General features: G+C 65.1%; 1 long non-coding RNA gene across 1 annotated transcript; it reads right to left on the bottom strand.

The window, feature by feature from the left end:
- Positions 1-953: 953 nt before the first annotated feature.
- Positions 954-3307, bottom strand: LOC138436187 (uncharacterized). Its single transcript, XR_011255372.1, has 2 exons — positions 1813-3307; positions 954-1344 (listed from the first exon to the last, which is right to left on the bottom strand). It is a non-coding gene; the product is annotated as an uncharacterized lncRNA (long non-coding RNA).
- Positions 3308-15594: the final 12287 nt, after the last annotated feature.

The following is a 15594-nucleotide window of genomic DNA, read 5'->3' as shown; positions in this document are numbered from 1 at the left end:
ATGTCTCTAGCGTCTGGGATGGCTGAAGGCGGCCAGGCCTGGCCAGGTTGGGTGAGGAGAGGTGGGCAGAGGGGAGAGCATGGGCAGGGGGCTGGCAGGACCCGGGATACCAGAGCGGGGAGGAGCTGGTGGGGGTGCCGAGGGGCAGGCAGAGGTCCCCCTGGGTGAGACTGGACATGGGCGGGGCCTGGCCACTAGGGGCATGGTCAGATGGGGCTGGAGGACCTGCAGGGGGAGGAGGCCGGGAGGGGTGGGGGCTTGCCCCAGGGTCTAGTCTCCTATGCTACAGGCATCTCACGGACGGTAAAAAAATCAAGAAAGAAAAGAAGGTCTGGTCTTGAATTAGAGGAGGGGAGCCCTCCAGCCCAGCGTTAAGGAGACAGTTCACATCTCTCACTGAAGCCTGAACACCTCCCCGCCCTGCCTCCCTCACGGAGCGAGTCTCAGTTTGGGTGGCCGGGAGGGGCCCTTCCCGCGGTGCGGCTCTGCACCTTCCCTGGGGTTCAGTGGCCTGTTAGGAACACAGAGCACCAGCCAGAGACCGTCGGGCCACCCTGGTGATCCCAGGGCACCTTTGCTTTCCCAAGCCTGGGGCTGGAGGCCTCAGAAGGTGGAGGGGAGATAAGCCCAGGAAATGTCTTTTAAAAAAATACTTTAATTGTTAAATGCAACATCCATGCAGAAAGAGCATGGACTTGTCATGGTCTTTTTTTGTTGTTGTTGTTGATTTAATGTTCTAAATAAAAAAGCATTAAATTTGGGGGCTTCCATGGTGATCCAGTGGTTAAGAGTTTGCCTTCCAGTGTAGGGACAAAGGATGGCTCCCTGGATGGGGAACTAAGTTCCTACATGCTGTGGGGTAATGAAGTCTGCAGGCTACAGCTAGAGAAGCCGGAGCCGCTGCGAAGACCCAGTGCAGCCAGCATTTTAAAAAAAGAGAAAGAAACGCTAAATTTAAGAGTCGGTGTCATGAAAGTTACCCTTTATATTGTGCAGAGTGAGTTTAAGGCAAATAGAAGGGCAGTAACAATGGCACCCCACTCCAGTACTCTTGCCTGGAGAATCCCATGGACGGAGGAGCCTGGTGGGCTGCAGTCCATGGGATCGCTCAGAGTCAGACACGACTGAGCGACTTCACTTTCACTTTTCACTTTCACGCACTGGAGAAGGAAATGGCAGCCCGCTCCAGTGTTCTTGCCTGGAGAACCCCAGGGGCGGGGGAGCCTGGGGGGCTGCCGTCTGTGGGGTCGCACAGATTCTGACGGGACTGAAGCGACGCGGCGGTGGCAGCAGCAGCCTCGGTGTGGTCCATAACTCGTGGGGGCGTGTGTGTTTTGCTCCTACCTAAGTTCACACCAACAGAACTTGTTTTTATTTTTCTTGTGGTAAAGTGTCCACAACAGAACTCGTGCTATGTGACCGCTGAGCGTGCCGCTTTGGGGTGTCAAGCAGTCCCCTTGTTGGGAAACCATCTCCCCCCACCACCTCCAGAACTTTCTCACCTTCCTGAAGGAAAACTGTCCCCATCACGCGCTGACTCCCCACCCCCGCCCCCAGCCCTGGCGCTCACCCCTGTCCCTTCTGTCTCTGAACCCGGGTCCTCCAGGGACCTCGTGTAAGTGGGACTACACAGGACCTGCCCTGCTGACATGCTGACTTCACTCAGCATAACGTCCTTAAGGTCCATTCACACTGCAGCGTCTGACCCCATGTGTCAGGGTCACTTTCCTCTTGAAGGCGGGTTAATATCCCACCATGTGGAGACCACATTTCCTTTCCCCGTGCACCTGATAACTGACACGCGCACCCTACCTCTGTCTGCTGTGAGTGCGGGTGTCTGTGGGAGACGCTGCTCTCAGCTCTCGTAGGCATTACAGACCCAAGAGTGGAACCCTGGGTCCTGTGGGTCGACAGGCCCATCACAGGGAACCGCATCATTCTGTGGGCTTCCCAGGTGGTGCTGTGGTAAGGAACCCGCCTGCCAGTGCAGGAGACGCAAGAGACCCGGGTTCAGTCCCTGGGTCAGGAAGATCCGCTGGAAGAGGAAATGGCAACCCACTGCAGTATTCTTGCTTGGAGGATCCCATGGACAGAGGAGCCTGGGGGGCTGTGGTCCATGGGGTCGCAGAGTTGGACACGACTGAAGGGACTTAGCCTGCGTGCCCCTTTTTAGGTCCCCGTGAGCCGTGTGCAGGGCGCCCTGCTACCACCTCCTGCCAATCCTTGGCATCTGCCTGGCTGTTTTGGTGACGGCCATCCTGGTGGGTGGGGTGTGTGTGAGTGTGAGTGCATGTGTGTGTGTGAGTGAGTGCGTGTGTGAGTGGGTGAGTGCGTGTGAGAGTGCGTGTGTATGTGAGTGCGTGTGTGTGTGTGTGAGTGCATGTGAGTGCGTGTGTGTGAGTGCATGTGTGTGTGAATGTGTGTGAGTACGTGTGTGTGAGTGCGTGTGTGTGAGTGCGTGTGAGTGCGTATGTGAGTGCGTGTGTGTGTGAGTCCGTGTGAATGTGTCTGTATGTCTGTGTGAGTGCATGTGTGAGTGGGTGTGTGTGCATGTGTGTGAGTGGGTGTGAGTGGGTGTGAGTGCGTGTGTGTGAGCATGTGTGTGTGTGAGAGTGCATGTGTGTGAGTGGGTGTGTGAGTGCATGTGTGTGTGCATGTGTGTGTGTGAGTGCATGCGTGTGTGGGTGTGTGTGCAAGTGCGTGTGTGGGTGTGTGAGTGCATGTGTCTGAGTGGGTGTCTGAGTGCATGTGTGTGAGTGCGTGTGTGAGTGCGTGAGTGTGAGTGCATATGGGTGACTGTAAGAGTGTGTGTGTGTGAGAGCGTATATGTGTGGGAGTGCGTGTGTGTGTGACTGCATATGTGTGACTGAGTGTGAGCGTACGTGTGTGTAAGTGCATGTGTATTGAGTGGGTGTGTGAGTGCATATGTGGGTGGGTGTGAGTGCGTGTGAGTGTGGGTGTGTGTATGAGTGCATGTGTGAGTGTGTGTGAGTGTATGTGTGTGAGTGCGTATGTGTGACTGTGTGTAAGTGTGTGTGAGAGAGTATGTGTGAGTGCATGTGTGAGTGGGTGTGTGAGTGCGTGTGTCAGTGCATATGTGTGACTGTGTGTGTGTGAATGTGTGTGAGAGCGTATATGTGAGTGCATGTGTGTGTGTGTGCATGTATGTGTGAGAGCGCATATGTGTGTGTGCATGTGTGTGAGAGCATATATGTGTGTGAGGCATGTGTGTGAGTGCGTATGTGTGACTGTGTGTAAGTGTGTGTGTGTGACTGCATGTGTGAGTGGGTGTGTGTGAGTGCGTGTGGGTGTGTGTCTGTGTGTGAGTGCGTATGTGTGACTGTGTGTGTGTGTGTGTGTGAGAGCGTATGTGTATGAGTGCATGTGTGAGTGCGAATGTGTGACTACGTGAGTGTGTGTGTGACTGCATGTGTGTGAGTGCGTATGTGTGACTGTGTAAGTGTGTGTATGGGAGTGAGAGCATATATGTGTGTGAGTGCATGTGTGTGAGTGCGTATGTGTGACTGTAAGAGTGTGTGTGAGAGCGTGTGTTTGAATGCATATGTGTGAATGTGTGTAAGACTGTGTGTGTGAGAGCGTATATGTGTTTGAGTGCATATGTGTAACTGTGTGTGTGTGAGAGCATATGTGTGTGTGTGAGTGGGTGTGTGAGTGCGTGTGTGTGAGTGCATGTGTGACTGTGTATGTGTGTGTGAGTGCATATGTGTGACTGTGTATGTGTGTGTGAGTGCATATGTGTGACTGTGTGTGTGTCTGAGCATATGTGTGAGTGCATGTGTGTGTGAGCGTACATGTGTGTGCATGTGCGTGTGCGTGCGTGAGTGCATGTGTGAGTGTGTGTGCGCGCATGCGTGAGTGTGCACGTGTGTGAGTGCACGTGTGTGAGTGCGAGTGCATGTGTGTGAGTGTGAATGTGTGTGCATGTCAGCGTGTGTGCACGTGTGTGAGTGCATGTGTGTGTGCACGTGTGTGTGAGTACATGTGTGTGTGTGCGCGTGCACGTGTGTGCGTGAGAGTGCATGTGTGTGTATGTGTGTGTGAATGTGAATGTGTGCATGTGTGTGCTCGTATGTGTGAGTGCATGTGTGTGTGCGTGTGTGAGTGCATGTGTGTGCGTGTGTGCGTACATGTGAGTGTGTGTGTACCTGTGTGTGAGTGCGTGTGAGTGTGTGTGTGCGCGTTAGTGCATGTGTGAGTGTGTGTGAGTGTGAATGCGTGTGTGTTCTGGCTGCACTGTGCAGCCTGCAGCGTCTCAGTTCCCTGACCAGAGGCTGAACGTGTGCCCCAGGCAGTGGAAGCGCAGAGTCCAACCCTGGACCCGGGAGCCCCGGCTCTTCAGCATGGATGCCGTCTGGCCGTCCTCACTGTCCAGCTCACCCAGCTGGGATCCCCACCCCCCACCGACCACCCCCGTCTTCTCCCAGACTCAGGGAGCAGGACGTGGCTGGAGACACACCCTCCCCGCTGCCGGCCCCTGCCGGCCCAGGTCCCAGCCCGCAAACCCTGACCTCTCCTCGCCCTCCGGCCCCTCCCAGGCTCCCCTTCTGCCACCGTTGCCCCTACAGGGTCCACAGAGACCGGTGTGGCTTCCCTCATCAGAGCAGCTTCTCAAGACCTGCCCCCCGTGCGCCGGGTGGGCACTGCCCTCTCGCCCGGACGCCCTGGCCTCTGCTCCATCGCACCTACAGCCGGTTCCTCCTTCCACACCCTGCGGTCATCGCAAGTGACCCCAAACCCCAACGGCCTAAGACTGCCCGGGGTTGCTGTCTCCTGGCTCCTGTGGGCCTGGAATCCAGGTGTGGCCACTTCCCCTGCGTAGAGGCACCGAGCAGGGACGCCGTCTCGCGGGACATCTTGGCCAGGATGGCGTTGGTGTGGCTGGTCCGGGTCCTGGCTGGAGGGCCTCCCTCAGCTTTACGCACTTGGGTCCCGCCACGGGTGGCCGCCAGGTTCGGCTGGGCGCTGGACGGGAGGTGGGCCGCACGAGGTGGGCCGAGGCCCAGAGCCTGCCCAGCGCTCATCACCCCCGAGCCCTTGCCACTGTCCCATCTCGCTTGGATGACCCTCCCTGGCCCCCACCCCGCGCGGTGATCCAGGGCCCGCCTGGGGACTTCTTGCCACCGGCAGCTCCCAGCCTGCGGCCGAGCGTCTCAATGTCGGGGGCAGGGGGGACAGCCTGGCCCCGCAGGCTTCCAGCGAGGGGCCCCGGGGGAGGACACAGGGTCGTGGAGACCCGAGGCGCGTCGCGGCCGTTAGAGCGGGTCCCTGGGGTCCTCGTTAGGGCAGGAGACCTGCCAACCACCTGGCGGTTCCTCCAGTCCCTGTGTGTGCAGCTGGCATGGACACCTGTCCCGCAGGAGCCAGGGCAGGGGGACCCCGGGTGGGAGCTTCATGCCCGCCGCGCTCTGGGGAGGACAGCTGGCTGAGGCCAGGCCCCTCACCCCGCGGGGCCCCGGTCAGTTGCCAGACTGGCCCTGCAGCGCCCGCTGCCCCTGGACTCCCTGCCGCGACTGGATGGTACGGGCTGGGCCGGCGTCCTGAGCAGAGCTGCTGGGCGGGTGCCCGGAAGCAGGGAGGCCGGCGGGCTTGGGGAAGCGTGCGTGGCCATGGTTTGAAAGTGCTGGTGTCTGTCCCCATGGAGAAAAGGGGCTGCACACAGCCGTCCCACAGGGCGGGCCAAGAGCATGTACTCGTCCCGCTCAGGGGCCACGCCAACTCCTGCCTTTACGCAGCAAGGTCTGGGGCTTGGGAACCCTGAGAACATCGCACTGTCCCGGCGGCGGGAAGGTCACAGCACGGCCCCCACCCCCAGTGGGGCCTGGGTGGTGCTGTGCCAGGCTCAGGGCTTGGGGCTGGGGGCCTGGAGAGGAGCAGAAGCGGTCACTCCCAGTGCCCCCCCCCCGGCCCGGGCATCTGTGCTTGTCACTGCAGCCCTGGGCTCCGTGGGGCAAAGATCCCGGTGCCCAGGGAAGCCCCGTCTCTCCAGGGCGCACATGAAGAACCACGGCTGAGCCGTTAAGAGCCGGCGGGTGACCAGTGGCCACCCTGGCGGAGCCGTGGGCCTCAGCTTTCACCCGCCGCGGTGCGGCCGCCTCAGGGACGAAAGCTCGCTCAGGGAGCAGTCACGGCCCACGCATCCCAGAGCAAGACCCTCTTCCTTCCGACCCACCCTGGGGTCCTCCCCGTGGGGCGGGGCAGGGCTGGAGGCAGGGGGCCCTGGAGGGCTTGGGGGCCACGGCTTGTCCAGCCTCAGGCCCCGCATCCACTCACTAGACCCTGGGGGCTTCAGGGCAAGTACCTGAGAGTGACTCTAAGGGCGGATGCTCACAACCGTGGAGACCGCTCAAGGCCCCCTGCGCAGACTCGAGCCCAGCGGCCACCCGCATCGGTCCTTGGAGGTCTGCGTGCCCTTGGTCTGCGGTCACTGGAGGCCCCGGGCGGGGTGCCGGGGTGATTTCTCCCTCGCACGCGCTTCTGCCGTCAGGAGGGAGCTGGGCTCAGACACGGGGCAGCGGGAGCCGGTGGGGGCCGGACAGCAGACCCTCGCCTCCCCTACTCGCTGGATCAGCGGTCAGCGAGCAGCTCTTCCTGAGCGCCCGCTTCAGGACCATGGTCAGGGTGCATGGGACACGGCTGCCAGGGGGCTTTACTCGTTTGCTTGCCATTGAACAGAAGCACAGTGGCTGGACAGATGCAGGGAGGGAAACGTGGATATAACGGACGTGCGGACAGACGGACACATAGATTCCCTGACTCGGGCTGACAGCCGAGCCACCTCTGGAGCCATCACCTCAAGCCAGGAGCCTGGTGCCCACTCTTCCCCGCCTGGCATCAGCTGGCAAGGCATCACCCCTGGGGGGGGGGCTCAGCTTGCCCACGGAGGACACAGCCACAGAAGCACGCAGAGGCCGGGACCCACGGCACTGGGGTCACTCCGAACTGAAGCCTCCACCTGGAACCTGGCCCTCTGACCCAAACCATGGGGCCCGGGCCCACAGCACACAGCAGAAGGACCGCATGAGCCTCGGCCAGCCCCCCACCCTCTGCACAGAGCCACCCTGGCCCCCACCCCACAGGGGAGAAGCCAAGTCCTCCCAGACCTGCCCCTTCCGGCGCCGTGCTCTCGCCATCCCAGCCTCTAAATCGGGCCGCGCTGCAGGCACCTGCAGCCAACGAGGGGCAGAAGTCCTCCAGAGGGGCCCTCGGTCCCTGGACACCCTGCTGTCTTCAGCCCCGACTCGTGGGGAGCGCTGGGCTGAGGGCCAGTTGGGGGACCGGGCTGTCAGGGCACCCCTTGCCTGGCTGCGACCCCCACAAGCTTCAGGGCAGCCCCTCCAGGGGCGACAGACTCGGGCACGGGGCCAGGGACGTCCCGGGCATCGGCCACCTGTTAGCCCAGGAAGGTCACTCCTCAGGCCTCAGCCCGTCCCATCCAGTCCAGGCCTGGCATGACCCAGCTCAGCACCTCCCTCTTTTGATGGCTGAACAAAGAAAGAACAAGAGAAACTCTAGGTGGCTTGGGTGGGGGTCCAAACACTGTCCTACCAGCCGCCTGAGGACGGGGCTGTATTAGGACGTGGGTGGGCAAGGGTTGACCACCGGGCCTGAACAGAGACCAGCTTGGGGGAGCCCTCTAGTCCGGGGCATTCCCCCTTTGGCTGGCATCGTCTCTTGCCCACCCTAGGAACGCAGGCGGGTAGGCTGAGGTAGGCAGCAGATGGCACAAGGGCTATCAGGCACCTGCCCGAAGGCTGGACCCCAGGGCTCACGGAGCCGCCGTGCACGCGATGTCCCTCCTCCCTGACGTCCCTGGACACCCACCCGCCCAACAGGATGGAGGTCACGGCCGGAGCAGGCAGACTAGCCCTGGGCTGGGGTGGGCCGCTTCCGTGCGGGCTGGGGGGCGGGGAGCAGTCGCCACTGCTGCCCAGCACCAGGCACCCAGTGGCACGTCCCAGCCGCGCTGGGCAGGGCGGCTCGCACAGGCCGGCTCGGGCCAGCGCCCAGGGGGAGCCAGCTGCGCCCCCGCCCCCAGCAGATGTGTCGGAAGTGGGGAGGGCCGGGCGCGGGGGTGCTGGTGACGGGGCCCTTCCTGTGGTGGTACAGGTGTACATGCAAGAACATGTGGGGGTGTGCTGGCATGAGGGCGGGCCACACGTGTGCACGCCTGCCCACGCCGTGGAGGGTCCACTGGCTGAACCATGTGGCCAGGGAGCAGCAGCTTGGTGACTGCTGACCCTGAGGCCCTACAGGGCTCCTGGGCAGGAGGGGACCTGAGGCCGCCTTGGCTGCCCCCTCTGCCCCCACCCTTCTTCCCCACACATGGCTGGCAATGTCCTTCTCTGTGCCCCTGGGTCTTAGGTCTGAGGCTGCCCTCACGGATGCCCCTGCTGGTCGTGACCTAACAGAGCCCCCACCCCACGTGTCTCCTGATGTCGGGGGTCTCCGGGTGGGGCCTGGCTGGGCTCTACAGGAAGGCAGTACCTGGGTGTCCATCTCCACGTGACCTGGGGACACCGTGCCGGAGGGGCAGCCCCCAGGAGACCGCCCTGACTGTGGGGCTGAGATGACAGCGGCTTTGCCTTAAAACTGGAATCCTGGGCCTCCCGCTCAGAGGGACACACAGACAAGGAGACGGACAGACGGGCAGCTGGCGACAGGCAGAAGCTGCTGAGAATTGGCGGAAGCTGGGCGGGTGGCCGGCGGGTGGCCCGACAGGTCCTGGAAATCCTCGCTTCCTGTTTTCCCAACAAAGGGCCTCTGTCTCCGGGAGGCCGCTGGCCAGCATCAGCGGACGTGCCTTTTCCGTAAACAGAGTTGTTTTCTCTCTCCTCTTGGCACAGTAACAGCGGGTTCCAAGCCCCTCAACCCCGGCCCCGAGCACGACCAGCCACAGGGTCCTGTTACGGAGACTGTCCCGGCCAGGGCCATCCTGCCACTCTGTGAGCTGGGGCCATCGCTTGACTGCCTCTGATGCATCCCCGCGGGCAAGCAGGGGCCAGGCATTCAGTGGTGCCCGTCTCCTGGGACAGGCGGGAAGGCAGGCCAGCCTGGGGTCCACGAGAGCCAGAGTCGGGGGCAGGGGCTGGGGTGGGCAGGGCCCTGGGTGCAGGGGGCAGGACGAAGCCCCCACAGGCTGGTCTCAGAGGGAGCAGCGTTGGCCTCGGGCTGACTCGGGGTGCCTCCTGGGGCATTCAACTGGGTGGACACCATGGTGCCTGCACCCCCAGACGCGGGTCAGAGAGGGCCTCTGAGATGCCCCAGCACCTGAGCGCGGCCAAAGGGGCAGACTGGGTGTGCCCACCTCCCCCAGAAGGGAGGCCAGGCCAGATCCCCAGGAGAGGACCAGGACACAGCTCCAGGCTCCTCGGCTCGGTGGCCTGAGGGGAGGTGGGCATGCAAACAGCGCCCTGGCCTCAGCTGGGGCACGAGCGGCCCCGGTGGGCTCAGCGCCCGGCGGGCGGCTGAGGGGCCAGTGTGCAGGCGTGTGTGGGCGATTGTGTGCAGGGAGGCAGGCGCCTGAAGGGCCTTGTGTGAGGGGCTGGGGGTTATTTATAGTAGCTCCACTGCGGAGAGGAGCTATTAATAGTGAGGGTGGAGGGTGAATGGACAATATGCCTCCGTGGGGTGGGGGAGGGTGCCACTCTCTGCCCGAGACACCCGGGGCTGGTACCCCAGCCCCCACCCCGCCAGCGGAACAAGGGCCACTGTTCTCCCCGCCACAGCTGAGCCCCGGGCAGCTCACCTGCGGCAGCGGTGGGGGTCCCAGGCTGGTGTCCCCGCCCCTCTCCCACCCTTCACCCTAAGGAGAGCCGGGCGATGGTGGGGGGCGGGCAGCTGTGAGATGGGAGGGACCCCAGATGGAGGAGGGGGGCTCAGATCGGCCCTCGCACTCGGGGTCAGGGGGCAGCAAGGAGAGGGCAGAGATGGGCTGGGGGGGGGGGGGCTGTGTGCTCTGGCATCACCTCACTTCTAGTCCGAGGCTGGGAAAGAGTGTGACAGGGCCCCAGCCGACCCTGCGGGGTGACTCTGCCTGCAGGAGGGAGAGTACGCGGACCGGGGGACGCTCACCCCCGGCTCCCTGGGACAGAGGGTCACGCTCCAGGGATGTTGTCTGAAACCACAGAGGGAGCCTCAGCTCCGGGAACGAGTCGGACCTGAGCTCACGGAGGGCGCAGGGTGAAGTGGGGGCCCCCCCGCTCTCCAGCCCCCCGGGGTGGGGGCTCCCTGAGCCCGGTCACAGGTTCCACGACGGCCCGTCGGGGCCGCTGCTCCCCGCGCGGAAGGAGAGCTGTGCGGACCCCGGCGCGGAGGACACGCAGGACCCGGGGTGCAGATCTCAGCGCCCGGCGTACCGGGCTCTGCCGCCCCCCGACCTGGCGTCTCCCGCCCCCGCCCGCCCCGCGCGGACCGTTTCCTGCGGGAACCCCCGTGACGTCAAGAGCAGCGCGAGCGCCCCGCCCGCGGCCACCTGGCACCAGCGCGTTCCGAGAAGGTCGCGGCCCAGCGCGCACGCGCCGCCCCGAAACCCGGCGTCACCGCCGCCGCCCGGCGCTCCGGGAAGGGGGGAGCCGCGGGGTCGGGGAGGAACGGGAGGAGGGGGGAGGGGAGGAGGGGGAGCGGGGGGAGGGGAGGAAGGGGAGAGGAGGCGAGGGGGCGGGCGGGACGCGCGCCTTCCCGGCCGCCCCTCCCGGGGGCAGCGTGGCGGACGCTTCCGGCACCGCCCCTTCCCGGCACCGCCGCCCCCTTCCGGGCGGACCCAGCCCTTCCCCGCACCGCCGGCCCTCTTGCTCCGCGAGGGGGAACTCTGGGCGCCGCGGTCACCCCTCCCAGGCGGCGGGGCTGGGCGAGGGTGGGGGGGCGCGGCGGGGAGCTAGCACTTAGCCGCGGGGTCCCCCGAGGGGCCGGGCTGCCCAGGGGCTCCCACGCGCCCCCGTCACGGGCCCAGACACTGCGGCCCACTGGCCGGCCCTCGGAGGGCAAGGACGGCGGACTGGGTCCAGGGAGCCTGCGGCCTGGGGGGCGCTGCGGTGGCCCCGGCTGGGAGTCCCCTGGGCTTTCAGGGGAGAATGGGGCAAGGGGTCAGACAACTTTTCCCGCCGTCCCGCGTTCATTTCAGGGGACAGGCCTGGACGCAGGGCCTCCCTTGGCGGAGCCCTGCCTTGGAGCAGACCCCCGAAGCCCCCGGGCCGTAGGGATGTGGGTGCAGAAAGATTCTGCTGCTGACGCCGTTCTGTGGCTCAGCTGCCAGGATGGCCAGGCTGGACGGAGCGTGGCCAGTGCGAGTGGCCCGGGTCAGCCCCGATGATGTCACTTGGAAACCTGGAACGGCTTTTCTGCGCACAGCTGGGAGGAGGGGTCTCTGAAGAGAGGGGCGTCCAGTCAGGCCAGGCTGACCCTCTGGTGGTGCGGAGCCAGCCGGCCTGGCATCCGCGATGATCCCAGCCACAGGGAAGGCTTTTTAGGACCCTGCGCTGGGAGGGGGCTTGTGGCCCGAACGCCAGGCTGACCCACACGAGACCCAAAGCTGGTCCCGCCCACCCCCAGAACCCAGCAACTGCCCCCAAGCCGAGGCCTTCTGTGCCACCTCTGCCCACCCCCGCGCCGCCCGGGTGCCCCTCCTCAGGGCCTGTCAGGCGGCGGTGGACATGCTGAGGGGGACGGCACCACCACGTCCTGACCCGGATCATCCCACTTCACAGCCATCCTGTCCCACGTGGCGGCCCGGAGCCCCAGCCCCTCCCAGGCCTGTCTGTCTGCACAGCTGGGCCCCCACGGGTGGGGCTGAAAAGCAGAGGCCAGGAGCGCCTGGCAGGACCCCGGGGCCGGGTCTGGGGAGGCAGGTTTGTGAGCCCAGTGGTGGCTGAGGAGGCCCCGAGGCAGCGCCCCCAGCGGGGGACGGTGAGGGAGGGTCGCCCACAGAGGGCAGCCCTGGGCCAGAGCACTTCCCAGGGCCCGCAGGGTCGGGGAGGGGCGCCCCCTTCCACCGTGAGCCCCCACAGGGGAGAACCGGCGCGCAAGATCCGGGCTGGCGCCAGGGTTCGGGGCCTGGCGCTCCGGGGTGGGAACGAACGGCCAGCACCAGGCTGCTTGGACCTGGCCCTGGGCCCCTGGAGCCCTGACCTCGGCCAGAGGTCACCCGGCCACCGCCATGCTCCTTCCCCAGGCAGAGTCCAGAGGGTTCAGGGCCCAGCGCCCTCGCCGCAGCTTGGACACCTCTCAAGAGCCATCTGACACCCTCCCTGGGGGTCAGCTGAGGACCCGTGGCTCCTGGGAACCAACTCGGAGGGGCGGGGCCAGGCCGGAGGGGCGGTGCTAGAAGGGCGGAGCTAGACGCCCCTCCCCGCCCCTGCCGCCGCGGGGCGCCGTCTGGTCTCCGAGGTCGCTGGTGCCCTGGAAGGGCTGCATAGCTGCGCGGTCGGGCCGTCTAGAGTGCAGGGCGGGGGTGTCTTGGGCTGGCACTCTGGAAAAAGACGGTGGCGGGGGAGGTGCCAACTCCCAGGAGGGCAGAGCCCCCAGCCAGGCACTGCCCGAGGGAGTGGGCCCTCGGTGACCCGCAAGGCCCCCACCCCTGGCCACGCCTCCACCGGGCACCCCTTGAAGATGTGAGGACCTGCCCACCTCCCTCCTGGGTCCAAGTGGTGACATCACCTGGAAGGGACATGCTGGCCCCCAGCAGAGCCTCAGGGCCCAGCAGCAGGTCCCAGAGGGGCGAGGGGAGCCCCCAGAGAGCAGGGCTTTTCCCCACGCCCAGAGTGCACCCCCAGTAGGCACGCGGTCATAGCGCTGGGGGCCAGGAAGAGGCTGGCAGAGCTGGTGTGTGGCCAGGGCTGAAAGGCTGGGGGCCAACGTGGGCATGGAGCAGGGGCAGGCCTGCTGGGGCTCCCACCACCCCGCTGGTGGAGAGGCCGTCCCAGGACCAGTGGCGAGGGGGTGAGGGCGCCTGGCTGTGGGGCAGGTGGGTGCAGCTCTCAGGAGTGCCAGGGCTGGAGCCGGGCCAAGGGCCTGAGTCACCTGAGGTTGTGGTTAACAGAACTCAGTGTTCCCGGGACTGGTCTGGCGGTCCAGCAGGAGAAACCAAGGATGAGTGACCGGGGCCCTGTGAAAGGCCATGACCCCTCGCCTGGTTCCCAGACCTGAGGCTTCAGACCCAGGACCTACCTAACAGCAGGCAGGTCCCCAGGGACCTCCCCGGGACCCCCAGCTGAGTGTGGCATCTGAGGACCGCTGGCCACAGTCGCAGCAGGTCCCGGAGGCCCAGAGCATCCTCCTGGCTCCTCTGTTGAGTGGGGGGCTCACGGAAGCCCAGAGACAAGCGGGCTCTCAGCCAGGGTCTGCACGTGGACCCTGTAGGCATATCCCAGGCCCAGAACAGACAGGCAGCTGGCAGACCTAGTGGCCAGGGAGATCACTGCTTTGGCCACCGTTACGGACAAGTCCAGGGGAAGCCTCTGCAAGTGCCCCCACCCAAGGTTGCAAGTCAGAGGCAACACACAGGGGTGTTTGGTGGAGCACCTGAAGCCCAGAAAATTCAGGGTGCTGGTCCGACCAGCTCTCTACTTATGTTGCCAATCTGAAGACGGAAGAGGCATGGATGGATCCCAGGGTGTGGACCGCCGCAAAAGGCCCGCCTTGGCCAGACGTGGTGTTTTTGCTCAATTCGCTCAAGCCTGCGTCCAAGGCCGCAGGTGTGCAGTGGCCAGGGGCGGGGCAAGCTCTCCTGCAGCCCCATGGGAAGGGTGGTCAGAACCAGTGTAGGTCACCGGGAGCAAACACGCGGCCCCTCAGGGTACCGGGCCTCTGTAGCCCACAGGCACCTGGACCAGCCACCCCACCACATCAGCAGCCCTGTGCTGACCAGGCCAGGTGACCGGAGTGTGGAGCGCACCGGGGCCTTTGCAGGACGCGTGCACTCTAGGCAGAGATGGGCCCTGTGCAGATGCAGGCTCGGGCCCCCCGAAGCAAGGAGAGCGCCACCACAAAGGAAGGGGGACACACGGGTCTGGGCCTGCGGGCGCTGAGCCGCACGGCTGGCTGCGACTCTGCTTCAGGACCCGGGGGCTTCCTCTGTGGCTCCCCTGGAAAAGAATCCGCCCACAAGGCGGGAGACCTGGGTTGGATCCCTGGGTTGGATCCCTGGGTTGGGAAGATCCCCTGGAGAAGGGAAAGGCTACCCACTCCTGTATTCTGGCCTGGAGAATTCCATGCACAGAGGAGGCTGGTGGGCTACAGTCCATGGGGTCATCAAGAGTCGGACACGACTGAGTGACTTTCACTCCCTTGCTCAGGACCCAGAGCCAGTTGGCCCCCAGCTGGACAGGGCACGGAGCGGGAGGGCGTGGTGTCTCTGCCCTGCGCTTAGGGGCCCCTGTGGGGAGGTGGGGTGGGGGAAGGGGAGGTCCTCCGGGGGAACTTGAGGGCAGGAGGGGGCCGTCTGCAGGCTGTGGCTCTGCTGGGGAGAGGGGCACCGGCCACAGTTCACCCGGGGCTAACATGTGGGGCGTCCTAGACCGCCGGGCGTGTCGAGCAGCATCGCTGGTCTCTACCCACTCGAGCCGGGAGCCCCCTCACCCCTGTGAGAAGAGTCCCCAAACACTGCCCGTGCCGCCCCCGTGCAGACCCATCAGATAGAAGGACCCACTTTGCAGCAAAGCCAGGGCGGGCAGCCGGGACCGTGGCTGCATGCTTCCAGAAGCATCTGCCCATGGGGTGCGTGCTGACCTGCTGAAGGCCGGCTGGGAGGGAGGCGGCCCCAGGACTGCGTGTGGCGAGGGGACCCCAGGGACTTGCCTGGGCTAAGGCCCAGAGGGTGGTGGGTGCAGCCCCGGGGTCTGAACTCCGGCCCACGGAGCCTGATCATGGCTCCCTCCAGGCTCCCAGCCTCCTGCAGGGCCCGGTGGGCGAGCGAACGTGCCCCTAGGTCCTTGCGCCTGACTGGACGGAGGGCAGGTGGTCTGGCTCAGAGGCAGGGAGGGGGCGCTGCACCCTGTGACCCTGAGGAGGAGGAGGAGGAGGAGGGGTCTCTGAGGGGGTCCTGGGGCGCTGTGGCTCCCTGCCCTGTCAGCTCATCCTGGGGCAGTACCAGGCGGTAGGAGGCACAGTCCCTCACTGGATGGGTCACCCTGGTGCCCGGGCCCGGGGCTCTCGGGACCCCCGAGGCCTCAGGGTGAGGACAGCCTGTCCCCAGACTCCGCCCAGGGTGGTCCCCACCCGGCGGCCCTCCCCCCCCCCCCCACGCAGACAGGTCTGGAGGTGGTCCCGCAGCGCCTCCTGCTGGCCACAGCCACCCCTTGGCCCCAGGCACAGGACAGGGCCCCCCAGAGCCGATGTCCTCACAGCTTGCGTGCGGGCAGCCTGGGCACCCTGGGCACCCTGAGCTCCCGGCCTGGTGGGGGAGGCCCTGCTCGGGGAGCGTCCACCCTCCCTCCTTGGTCGCCTGTTGACCCCGGACCACTGGCCAGGCGGGAGACCCCCACCTTTCCTGGCCCAGTGCCCGTGGCTGGGACGTCCTCCCATTTACAGATGGAAAAACTGAGACAGGGGTATTAACCTTTGACTCCAGACCTCAGCCTG

Source organism: Ovis canadensis, chromosome 3 (genome assembly GCF_042477335.2).
Source record: "Ovis canadensis isolate MfBH-ARS-UI-01 breed Bighorn chromosome 3, ARS-UI_OviCan_v2, whole genome shotgun sequence".
Lineage (NCBI taxonomy): Eukaryota > Metazoa > Chordata > Mammalia > Artiodactyla > Bovidae > Ovis > Ovis canadensis.
This window is presented reverse-complemented; position numbering and strand designations above follow the sequence as displayed.